Source organism: Barbatula barbatula (assembly GCF_947034865.1).
Source record: "Barbatula barbatula genome assembly, chromosome: 8".
In the NCBI taxonomy this organism is placed as follows: Eukaryota; Metazoa; Chordata; class Actinopteri; order Cypriniformes; family Nemacheilidae; genus Barbatula; species Barbatula barbatula.
Genome location: NC_136771.1, coordinates 9,039,618 through 9,052,786, shown reverse-complemented (window position 1 = coordinate 9,052,786; position 13,169 = coordinate 9,039,618). Strand labels below are relative to the sequence as shown.

Here is a 13,169-nt window from a genome sequence, read left to right as displayed (position 1 = left end):
ACGTAGACCTATTAATGTAAGAAAATCGTTTCTGGATGGAAGACTTGTGTTTAAGCTCATACCTAAAGAGAATTTAAATGGATCATTTGATTTTGGTTCATAGACAAACCTGTTTTGAGTAATAATTATGGCAGTGATTGGACACAAATATCTGTGTATGGCATACAATCATTACTTTCAACTGGAACTTTAAATCACCGGATAATAGCCAAGAATCAGTCATCTTTTACCTGAAACAAGATAGATATGTTGGTAAACATTTTAAGAAATAGTGACAGAGAACTTACTTTGAAGTTCCCTCTATACAAACCTATCTCCAGCTTTAGTTTGGTCTTTTTATATCGTCAATATCGTGTATTGAATTTTTGATTTTGCATTCATTCAACTTGAAATTTTATAGCCATGGGTGTACCTTGTGTGGAGAGAAATGAATTATTCACAATACATTGTGACATTCTTCTGCAACTGCTAATGATGTTTAAAAATGTTTTCTTCTTTGGACAGTCATCTGAGATTCTTCAGTGTCCTATATGCAATGAACCCCAATGGTACTAAAGAAACGAATTGTCTTGTGAAGGAAATGTATATAAAATGCTGTTTACTGTAACAGTACAGCACAACGAGCGCTTCAGAGCTGCGTTTAATATGGAATGAACGCGTCAAATTACACTCATGCACAGTATTTAAAAGCCATAATAGTATACCTTTTTGTTTATGAAATTAAGTGTGTTAAATCCTCAAAAATATAAGGGGCAAAACATGAGGGTGGGTCTTGCCCCTAACTCTGAATGAATGCAGCTTCCTCACGGGTTCCTGAATAAACTGTCATGCCATTTTAATGTCTGAATTCTTTTTAAAACTGAAAACCCAGAGTATCCCGTTTTCTCGGGTAAAATTACTCTGAGTTTGCACTTACCCTGCTTTCTGAAACGGGAACTGGGTCTGTAGCCTACTACAAGGATATTGTAAAACATAAATCCATTGTGTGACGTAAAAAATCATTAGTAAATGTATTTTTTAGAAAATAAGAAGAATATACAGCATTCTCCAGGCGTATGGAAGACTATGGAATGCCATTTAGGCAGAAATGTCTTTAGACGTAACGTACAGGCGTTATTGCGCCTATATGGCGTTCCAAAAAAATGACTAACTAGCACAAACACGCAGTGGCGGTTCTACACGGAGGCCTAGGTAGGCCCGTGCCTCTGTAGAAATGTCCCTGGCCACCCCCGTGGCCACCCCCGTGCTGACCAAAAAATAAGTATCAATTAATTATGATTTTACATGCGAGCGCCAAAAGCGGTATGGCAAGCCATTTTGACATAAAATACGCCTGGCTGTACTAGTCATAATTTAGTTTTGACTAGTAAAAATTCCGATTCCAGATATCTCTTCTGTAATTTTGAGTCGTCGCAATTGGAATTAGTATATCTACAATGTGATTATTACTAGTCATAACAGGCAATGAAGATATCTATAATGTTATTCTGGCTATTCATAATATACATTAGAGATATCTACAATGCTGTTTTGACTAGTCATATTCTTCCATTGACTTCCATTGAAAATATTTTCAGATATCTACAAATGTGTTTTGACTGGTAGAAACTGCAATTAAAGATATCTATAATTCATTTTGTACTAGGCATAATTCCAATTAGAGATATCTTGAACTAATTTTTACTAGTGATAATTCAATTAGAGATATCTCTAACTGAGTTACCACCAGTAGAAATCATAATTAGAGATATCTGTAACTGGTCTTTGACTAGTCATAATCACATTTAAGATATCTTTAATGAATCATTTTTAAAGATATCCAAAACCACATTTGCAGATATCTGAAAGCAACTTATTACTAGTCTTATTTTAATTGTAGATATCTTGAATTGGATTTTTGACTCGACAAAACTAAATTAGAGATATCTTGAATTGAAATTCTTCCTAGTGATATCTCATTTAAAGATATCTGCAATTTAATTATGAATATCTCAGTCTGATTTGTAACTAGGAAGATATTTCTTTGGATATATCTTCATTTAGCTTGGCGACAGGAAGAATTTCAATATAGATATCTGGAATTAACATTCTAACTAGTCAAAATTACTTCATAGATATCTAAAATGAATGCATGCAAATACACTTTTTCTAAGCCCCACCTTAAGCGTTTTTAACCAATCCTTCCTTGGAAACTGTTGTCAGCTGCCATTTTGTCAAATAATTATATAATAAAGGTCTTACATTTTGTGTCATTCAAACTGCTTCATACAAAAGTCATTTTAAAAGAATGAAAATAAAAACTTAGTATAAGGTATGCAGAGGTATTAGTAAAATATCGTAATGTTGGAGATTTGGGCTGTGGATTAAATAGTGTTTGCCTTTATTCCAAATGAACTCATGTAAGATAAGCATCTGTATAGGCATCATGTCTGGTGCAACAATTTGATTCATTTGTAAATATTTAATTGCACTGGACTCATCACTGCACACAACAGAACATCACCATCATTGATCTCTTACTATAATATAATACAATACTCCCACCTTGTGTGTAACTACCTAAAGACACAACTTAACCTGCATTAACAATACATACTGTATGCATACTTATAAATGCCATTAATGAATGTTAAACTATGATTCACTTGTAATCTTCTTCAAAAAAAGTTATATATTTTGTATATATACAAAATAAATTACAACAAAAGAAGCAGTTTGCTGATCTTTGTATTTATTGAACATTACACATTGCTTGGTCCGTTTTGTCACAAGACTGCAATTAAAATCTCAGCGCTATCCAGACATGCATGTTGGACATCTTTTACCACATGAATGCATCCAAATATTATTTAATAATCACGTAAGAAGCATACTTCATTCGGTTCTTTTCTCTCCTTGACAAGTTACAAACGCTGTCTACTGTTGTTAGCCGTTAGCACTAGGTATAAGGAGGGGTAACCCTTATTTTAGTTAGATGGAAGGGTCTTTAATACATCCAACTGGAGAAAGCGAAACAGCTAACAAACCCATAGACATCCATTTTAAAAACTAGCCTGTTGTCTCCTTGCTGTGTTCCGATGAAGCTAAGGTGATAGCATTAGCCGTTGCGCTTTTGGCTTTGGCTCTGGTGTAGGGGAGGAGTTGAGCAAATTAAGTTTCACGTCACACAACAGCAGATTCGACTAGGAGCAGGCACAATTCAGATATCTTAAAATATAATTGTGACTAGTCGAAACTGAATTCGAGATATCTTTAAATACTTTGCGTATGTGTGACGAGATAATTGTAGATATCTATGACATCATTACAGATATCTCAAATAGAGTTTTGACTAGTCAAAACATATTTACAGATATCTCGAATCAGATTTCTTACTAGCGCAATTATAATTGCAGATATCTCTAATTATCAATTTGACTAGTGAAATTACAATTATGACTCGTCGAAATACAATTAAAACTATCTAAAATATATTTTATGGATAGTCAAACCCAAGGTTTTTATGTCAAAACGGCTTGCCATACCTGCGGTGCTGCTCGGCTCAGCAACTACTCTTGGAGAGCGGAGCTACAATTTCTCCTGGTGCAAGAGTCGAAGCAGGTAAGAAAAAATTATTTGATCTCATAAGTGACTTGTTGTTCTTGCACATAACCATGTTACTTTTGCTCCTTACATTGATAATAAAATAAAGTTTGTAAATGTCTGGTTTCGATATGTTTAGAAACATATTAAGCGAACTTATTGAAGCAGAAGCGAATATCTAAATGTCAGTATCCTTGCTACTAGGTCTACACAATGCCCTTACGGAACAAAAATATATGGGAATATACTTCAAAATGTAATGCGATATAGTAGCCTACATAATGCATCCTTTTTTTCCCGAATAAACAAAAAAGTGAGAGAAACAAATCAAGGTGTTGAGGAGCAGGTAGAGGGAGAGCCAGATGAGTCAGTGGAGGTTGGAGAGAGAGCATGTGATTAAAGTAAGGGCTCTGACACAGAGAGGGAAATTCCAGAGGGTGATGAGCATGAAGAAGAGGGTGAGGAGGAAGAAAATATACAGGGACAGAGAGGGGAACAGCCAGAGGGACAGAAAATGGATCCATGTGGATCAAGTACTGCACCATCAGGTTTGTGATGAAGAAGGTCTTTAGTATTTGCAAAACAGTGCAATGATAATTTCCTTGTTGGCCTACTGTGTGTCCTTAAAATGGTCCTTTCTGCTGTAAATTCCTTTTTGTGACAATATAACTCTAATGTTTATTATTTTAAGTAAATACTTGGCTTATAAATTGAAATACATGTCGATATACATGCATAAGTCGTTAAATGTGTGTTTACTGAACATCTTTCTACAGATATCAGCAAGTCCAAGAATGATGTACCAGTCTTGCCCTGCCATCTTGAATATATTCCCAACCACTTTGATGGGGGACAGAAAACGGAGCTTCAGGCCAAACTGGTATAATCCAGCATTGTTATGCCAAGTTAAGTGTGGACTCAACTGTCCACAATAGGAAATGGCACATTGTTGTACCCTGGATGCATTTTTTATGGCCCTACCTCTTTTGCACCTGCACTCACTCTTGCACTATGTACAAAATAAATGTTTATATGATTGTAAAGTAAAATAAAGTTTGTAATCTTTAAATATCATTTGTTGCAATTTTTTTAATGTGCCCCTCTGGTTAAACACTGGCCCCTCCTTGGCCCCCCTAGTAAATTTTGTCTAGAACCGCCACTGCACACACGTCTCACTGAACGTCTAACTCCGCGTCTTAATTTTTTTTAAATTCTTCACTGCTAGACGTGATTAAATCACGTCTAGCAGTGAAGCGTCCAGTTAGGCGTCACGTGTCATTCACGTGTAGCAGTGAAGTCATTTGTTTTCATTTTTGCTAACACGTATTGTAACACGCTACTATACAAGGCTTAATACTATGGAAGGCCATTTAGGCAAAAATGTCTTTAGACGTAACGTGTACAGACGCTATAACACGTGTACGCGTTATTGCACCTAAAGACGTAATTTCGTGTACAGACGTTTTGGTTTAGCCAATTGTAAGCCCCAAAACGGAAGGATTTGCATAAAATTGATTAAACATATAGCCGTGACGTCATCGTTCACGTAGCCACGTGTCATTCATGAATAATGCATTTAAACGTGACGCGCCATTATGTGTGGCATTGCATATAACTGCGTACACGCGTTATAGCGTCTGTACACGTTACGTCTGAAGACATTTCTGCCTAAATGGCATTCCATAGTTATCTGGCATTCCATATTATGCGTGCTAGTCACGTTTGCTAATGACACAAAGCGAGCGCCATAGTATGGAATTTACAACAAGTCCTTCACATGGCAGACATCCACGTCAATTAAACTTTAGTTCTGAGTACAATATCAACACAAACATAGTCAATTTAACGGAGAATCAAATAGGTGTACGGTCAAATAGCTGCGAATTATGTCAATTTAAATCTCGATTGACATAGTTTTTATTATTGCTGCGGGCGAGAAAGAATCCTCGTAATGGGTTTATTTGAAACATTTACAGTCCTTAAATCGAATGTTGTGTATATCAGAATTAATAATGATATTATATCATTACCCATTGTAAGGTTGTAACATCATGTTGTTTCAGAGAGATTAGTGCGCACAGATGTCGTAATCTGGTGTAGCGGGTACGACCGAAGGCGTTAACCAAGAGAAGGGGCGTGGCTGGAGGGATAAAGGCAGCCGGTAGGAAGGAGTTGTGAGTGTGTCTGTTGCTGGCCGGCAAGAATAGCGGGTGACACACCGACTCTCAGGTGGATGTTGTTGCGTGGTAGACGGGTCTTGTGCAACACTCAAGTGGAACTTCGAAAAGGTAACCCGTCTGATTATGGTGGTGTATAGGATGGTGGTTTTAATAGGATAAAGTTTTAACGTGTTGTATATTGTAGTTTGGTGACGTCGGAAGTAGGTGGATGTGCATGCCGGAATCGTGGAAGTGTTTGTGCGAGACCGTGTGCGAGGGCGCACATGGGCGGGGCTCATTGGACTAGTTATACGGGTATGGAGGGTTGTATGATTAGGGAATGTGGAACAAGGTTTTAATATAATAAAGTGGTTTGTTTTTCCTTTGCAGTGTGGCAACAGCTATTTGGACTCAGTGTGGCCTAATCGTTGCTCTTGTTATTCCTTTATTTTTGGGGTTGTTTTTCAGTTTTGATGTATGATGATGTTTCCTCTAGTCCGCCAGTAAAGCAGGGTATTTCGGCCTAGTATGGTGGCCCAGGCGGACTAGTTATTTCTTTGTTTGTTTGTTTGTTTGTTCTTTTGTTTCCTGTCAAACTCCTCTCACTGTGTGAGTACCACAGGGATGGACGGTAAGGTGCTGTAGGCAGAGATGAGCCATCTATTAACCGTATGCAGAGTGTTTCACTATGGTGTTCCTTTGAAGTTATTTTATGATTTGTTTGTATCTCTTTTCTTCAATTTGGTTTGCTGTGCTGTGGATGTATGTGAACGCTCATCTCTGCTGAGGTAATTTGGGGACCATCCTTGTGTGTAGCCTTTGTGTGAGTGCCACCAATAAACTCTGGCAACTTTTACCTGAACCGGTTGGGTGTGCGAGTATTCATTGTAACATTTTGGCGTAGTCGGCTTTTCTTTATTGGTGGCATAAAGATAATTTTGGTGGGAGTAATTGTTTTTTATTTTTGGGGGGGTTAACAAGAGCAACCTTAGGCTGTGGTGGACGGCGGAGATTGTGGAAGGATTCGGATTACATCGTTGGAAAAGAGTGCAAGTGGCTCTATGGATTCCGAGCAGCAAAGACGGGAGGTGGATTCACCAGCCTCTCCAGGGTCTTCAAGTGGAAATATGGCCAATGCTGACTCAGCTGTAATGGACAGAGGGCAACAAGTGTTGTTTATTCAACAGGCTGAGAAGGTACCAAAATTCTCAGGAGTTTTGAATGGGACTGATGCTCTTACTGTAGAAGAATGGATTGAACTAGTTGAAATGCATGTTCATACTAAAGCTACAGCTAAAGAGAAAGCATTGTGGGTGTATAATCATTTAGAGGGTGCCGCTCGATTAGAAGTTAAATATCTCCCAAAGGCAGAAAAGGAATGTGTAGAAAGTATATTTAGAGTGCTAAGAGAAGTTTATGGGTGTTCACACTCTCATATTTCCCTGCAACGTCGATTCTTTAATCGTAAACAACGGGAGGGGGAATCTTTGTTAGATTATTCCCATGTTTTGATGACTTTAATGGATCAAATTGTGAAATCAAACGAACTGGCCGAGGCTAAAGCTCAAAAAGATCTTCGTGACCAATTTTGTGATGGGGTGAGAGACCAAACATTGGGTGTGAGACTAAGAGATCAAGTACGGGCAAATCCGAATTGGACGATTCGTGAAGTACGCAGGGAAGCTGTTCAATGGATAGCACAATGTGAGGGACAGTATTTTAAACAAAAGCCAAAGGATACCCCATATTTTTCTGATGAGGCTCAGGTCACAGGGTTCAATGAGCAGAAACCTGTAAATCAATCTGAGTATGCAGAACTTAGAGCTCTAATTGAGGCACAGCAGAGTCAGTTGGATTCCCTGGTAAAGGCACTAAACCCATTAAAAATGAGTGTAAATGCTCCCTCCCCTGCTCCTCCCTCTAGAAATAGAAGGAGGGTGGAGAGCGAATTGAGATGTTTTCGGTGTGATCAGTTGGGTCACATGGCACGTTATTGTTCTGCTCCTCCACAGCTTAGGGTAATACAAGCAGGAAAGGAAAATGTGACTCAACAGGGAAACTAGAACCCGCCAGTGTGCAGAGCCACACGCTGGTAGGGAAAGCACCAGGCTCTGTTTGTGAGACCACGCGAATACTTGTAAGCCATTGCCCTGTAGTAGAGGTGATGTTTGGGGATAGGATAATTCCTTCTTTGTTGGATACGGGGTCAATGGTTACAACTATAACCGAGGGTTGCTATAATGAGTGGTTTTCTCAATTTCCGCTGAAGAATTGCTCGTGGTTAGACCTGAGGGCGGGTAATGGGTTAGAGTTACCTTATCTGGGCTATCTGGAATTAGATGTCACGATTTTGGGGAATTACATGCCAGCTATGGGCGTACTTGTAGTGAAAGATCCCAAAGACCCCCAGATGCGTTTTAAGAAGCTAGGAACACCGGGGGTGCTAGGAATGAACATTATCAAGGGATTTTATCAGGAGTTGTTTCAGCAACATGGCACTAGCCTCTTTGACATTCCAGTAGTGCAAGAGTTGGACTCGGGATGGAGAAGAGCTTTGAGGCATTGCCAGGTTGAGGAAACAATCCTGAACTCACCCGAAGCCTATAGGGTTAAAGTGCGGGGAGGGGGCTCGGTGCATGTGGAGGCGGGGGCATTAACATTTGTCCCCGTCACATGCCCTAAGGTCCCGTCGCAGGGGCATGTTGATTTTTTGGTGGAGCCGTCGGATTTTGAAGAGGGCGGGTTGCCAGAGGGGTTACTGGTATCGCCAGCACTTATCCCTTCAGACAATGGAGTGGCATATATACCTGTGACTAATGTGGGCAATTCAGACGCGTGGTTAAGTCCGCGGAGGGTGGTGGCACGGGTGCGTATAGCCAATGTAGTGGGCGAACAGTCATCACAAAATGAGTCTGTAATTCCATCTAGCGACAGGGGGAACACTACAGTGGCGATTTCTCAGCAAGCTGAAGTGTTGGAGGGAGGGTGGAATCTTCCTTCCTTTGATGGGTTGAATGAGTGTGAACAGTTGAGGGCTAGGGCCCTGCTGACTAAGTACCGTACAGTGTTCGCAAAGAACGACTTTGATGTTGGTTGCACTAACCTAATAGCACACGAAATTCCCCTTTTAGACGAGACTCCGGTTCGCCAACCCTATCGGCGGATTCACCCCTCACAGTATGAGGTGGTGAGAGCTCATATTAAGCAGCTGCTGGATAGTCAAATCATCAGGGAGAGTAGTAGCCCTTATTCATCTCCAATTGTGTTAGTGCAAAAGAAGGATGGAGGTTTGAGAATGTGTGTGGATTATAGACAGTTAAATGCCAAGACAAGGAAGGATGCTTTTCCATTGCCACGGATCGAGGAGTCTTTGGATGGGCTCACTGGGGCAAAATGGTTCTCTACGCTGGACTTAGCCAGTGGTTATAGTCAGGTGGAGGTGGCAGAGAAAGACCGGGCTAAGACTGCTTTCTGCACCCCGTTTGGACTATTTGAATTTAATAGAATGCCATTTGGGCTATGTAATGCGCCTGGTACTTTCCAGCGCCTTATGGAGCGTATGTTTGGAGACTGTCGGTACCAATCAGTGTTGTTATACCTGGATGATCTAATTGTGTTTTCATCTTCGGTGCACCAGCACTTGGGGAGGCTGGAAGAAGTGTTTTGTAGGTTGCAGAGACAGGGCTTGAAGGCAAAATTGTCTAAGTGTAATTTTTTTCAGACACAGGTGAAGTACCTTGGCCATGTCGTCTCGACGGAGGGGGTGGCGACAGACCCTGATAAGGTTGCAGCGGTGAGGGAATGGAAAACTCCTAGTGACTTGGCAGAGCTACGTTCTTTTCTTGGTTTTGCCAGTTACTACCGCAGATTTATTGCAGGGTTTGCAAAGATGGCAGCACCGTTACATCAAGTAGTAGCGCAGTTAAGTGTGGCAAGGAAGCGGGGTAAAACCCAGAGGAAGCCTATTGCCTCATGTTGGAGTACAGCGTGTGATACATCTTTTGATCAGCTGAAACAAGCTTTGATTTCCGCTCCGGTTTTAGCCTACGCAGATTTCCAGAAGCCATTCGTGTTAGAGGTGGATGCCAGTCACTCGGGGTTAGGGGCAGTATTATCGCAGGAACATGATGGGCAGCGACGACCAGTGGCGTTTGCGAGTAGGGGCCTTAGGCCATCAGAGAGAAACATGCAGAACTATAGTTCAATGAAGTTAGAGTTCCTGGCCCTTAAGTGGGCAGTCTCTGAGAAATTTAGGGAATATCTGCTAGGGTCACCCTGTGTTGTGTACACGGATAATAACCCTTTGAGTTACTTGAATACAGCTAAATTGGGAGCAGTAGAACAAAGATGGGCTGCCCAGCTAGCCGCATTTGATTTGACTCTGAAGTACCGCCCAGGGACCCGAAATGGTAATGCGGATGCATTGTCTCGTCAGTATAGTGAACCACAGCTGCCTGAGACGTCAGGGGATATAGTAGATGCGCTATGCTTTGGTGTTCAGGCAGAAGTTTCTACTTTCCCAGGGTGCTCCGAAGTCGAGTTGGCTAGGCTACAGGAACGAGATCTGGTGATTGGGCCGTTGATCCCGTATTTGAGGGAGGGGCGGTTCCCCGGTCCAAAGGAGCGATCAGTGTTTGGGGTAGGGACAAAGGAACTTCTCAGGCAGTGGGAGCGCCTGAGGGAGAAGGATACAGTGATGTATCGTTGCCTGCACACTCCGGATGGAGGAAAGGAGGGTTATCAGTTAGTTTTGCCAAAGTGTTTACAGGAAGAAACATTGTCTAGCCTCCATGACAAGCATGGGCATCAAGGTGTGGAGAGAACTCTGCAGCTAGTGAGGGGACGCTGCTATTGGCCAGGTATGACGAGGGATGTGGAGAAGTGGTGTCAAGAGTGTGGTAGGTGTATCTTGGCTAAAGCCGTGCAGCCTAAGGTTAGGCCCTTTTTGGGAAGCATCCAGGCGAATCGGCCCCATGAGGTTGTAGCAATAGATTTTACAGTGTTGGAACCAGCATCTGACGGCCGAGAGAATGTACTGGTGCTAACAGACGTTTTCTCAAAGTATACCCAAGCCATCCCTACCAAAGACCAACGGGCTAGCACAGTGGCAGATGTGTTAGTGAAGCACTGGTTTAATTTGTTTGGCCCCCCTAGTAGGATTCATTCCGATCAAGGCAGAAATTTTGAGAGTAGCTTAATACGGCAGCTGTGTAAAATCTATAATATTCAGAAGAGTCGTACAACACCGTACCACCCACAAGGTAACGGGCAATGTGAGCGGTTTAACCGTACCTTGCACGACTTACTACGCACTTTACCCCCCGATCAGAAGAGACGCTGGCCACGGTACCTAGCGCAATTAGTCTATGCCTATAACACCACAGTCCATCAGTCAACGGGTAGGACGCCTTATTTTCTGATGTTCGGTAGGGAGCCCCGTCTACCGGTGGATTTTCTGTTTGGAGAGGAGACTGCAGAGGGAGACGGTGGGGTGGAAGATTGGGTGAGGGAACATCAGGAGGTATTGGGGAAGGCCTATAGGCATGTAAGGGAACGGTTGCAAGCAAGGAGGCAGTTACGAGATCGGAATTACGAGCCCAAGGTAAATGACACTGGTATAGGAGAGGGGGAGTTTGTGTATACCCGTAATCATGCCATTAAGGGCCGTAATAAGATTCAGGACCGGTGGGATGCCACTCTGTATAAAGTGGTGCGGCAGCCTAGGGAAGGGGGTGCCCCTTACACTATTATCCCTGTGGGCCAAGAGGGTCCAATACGACAGGTACACAGAGCGGAACTCAGGGGTGTACCCGCTGCAGTGGTGGGGATAGGAGACCGTTCTGGGGCCGAAGGAGAGGCCCAGGAGGAAAGTGAGGTTCATATGGCTGATTGTGAGGTAGAGTTTCACCCGGTGGCGATGTCCCAGGATGATTCAGGGGAAGAGAATGGATCTCCAGACTCACCGGTAAGCGATCTTGGAGAGGAAAGGGTGTTTGAAGGGATAGAAGACGCCCCGCAAATAGGCAAGGGTCCTCGCAGATCTGTTAGAAGTACTGCTGGTAGACATTCAAACCCCTATCGGTTGCTAAGATCAGCTGGGGGAACGGAGGAGGTAGATGATTAGAAAAAATGTTTTTTTCATCGTCGGGTCGCCGATGCAATTCGAGGGGGTGGAATGTAGCGGGTACGACCGAAGGCGTTAACCAAGAGAAGGGGCGTGGCTGGAGGGATAAAGGCAGCCGGTAGGAAGGAGTTGTGAGTGTGTCTGTTGCTGGCCGGCAAGAATAGCGGGTGACACACCGACTCTCAGGTGGATGTTGTTGCGTGGTAGACGGGTCTTGTGCAACACTCAAGTGGAACTTCGAAAAGGTAACCCGTCTGATTATGGTGGTGTATAGGATGGTGGTTTTAATAGGATAAAGTTTTAACGTGTTGTATATTGTAGTTTGGTGACGTCGGAAGTAGGTGGATGTGCATGCCGGAATCGTGGAAGTGTTTGTGCGAGACCGTGTGCGAGGGCGCACATGGGCGGGGCTCATTGGACTAGTTATACGGGTATGGAGGGTTGTATGATTAGGGAATGTGGAACAAGGTTTTAATATAATAAAGTGGTTTGTTTTTCCTTTGCAGTGTGGCAACAGCTATTTGGACTCAGTGTGGCCTAATCGTTGCTCTTGTTATTCCTTTATTTTTGGGGTTGTTTTTCAGTTTTGATGTATGATGATGTTTCCTCTAGTCCGCCAGTAAAGCAGGGTATTTCGGCCTAGTATGGTGGCCCAGGCGGACTAGTTATTTCTTTGTTTGTTTGTTTGTTTGTTCTTTTGTTTCCTGTCAAACTCCTCTCACTGTGTGAGTACCACAGGGATGGACGGTAAGGTGCTGTAGGCAGAGATGAGCCATCTATTAACCGTATGCAGAGTGTTTCACTATGGTGTTCCTTTGAAGTTATTTTATGATTTGTTTGTATCTCTTTTCTTCAATTTGGTTTGCTGTGCTGTGGATGTATGTGAACGCTCATCTCTGCTGAGGTAATTTGGGGACCATCCTTGTGTGTAGCCTTTGTGTGAGTGCCACCAATAAACTCTGGCAACTTTTACCTGAACCGGTTGGGTGTGCGAGTATTCATTGTAACACTGGATTAGGCAACTGTCCAAAGGGGGCGCGCGCAAATTCCAATTCAATCTTTAGATTTAAACCAAATTTAAAACATAATATTGTCAAAAACTAAATTTATATTTTGGCCATTTTTTCATTATAGCTATACATTGACATAAATAAACGACATAACATTTCTTTACGGTTTTTACACCATCAAAGCGGGGGGAATATAGTCCACAATTCAGGGTTTTGGCTGTGGAGCAAGCCTGGTCCGGCACCTGCGAAACCGATCCGGTACCTCATTTGGCAGTTCCCGCTCCTCAAGCGCTA

At 42.4% G+C, this 13,169-nt stretch overlaps 2 long non-coding RNA genes across 2 annotated transcripts; both read left to right on the top strand.

Moving 5' to 3' along the window:
- The first annotated feature begins 5,779 nt into the window (after positions 1 to 5,779).
- On the top strand, positions 5,780 to 6,597 carry LOC306897362. The gene is made up of 3 exons (XR_013787000.1): positions 5,780 to 5,870; positions 5,947 to 6,056; positions 6,132 to 6,597. It is a non-coding gene; the product is annotated as an uncharacterized lncRNA (long non-coding RNA).
- A 5,422-nt stretch (positions 6,598 to 12,019) lies between these two features.
- LOC306898091 lies at positions 12,020 to 12,843 on the top strand. The gene is made up of 3 exons (XR_013787080.1): positions 12,020 to 12,110; positions 12,187 to 12,296; positions 12,372 to 12,843. It is a non-coding gene; the product is annotated as an uncharacterized lncRNA (long non-coding RNA).
- The last annotated feature ends 326 nt before the right edge of the window (positions 12,844 to 13,169 follow it).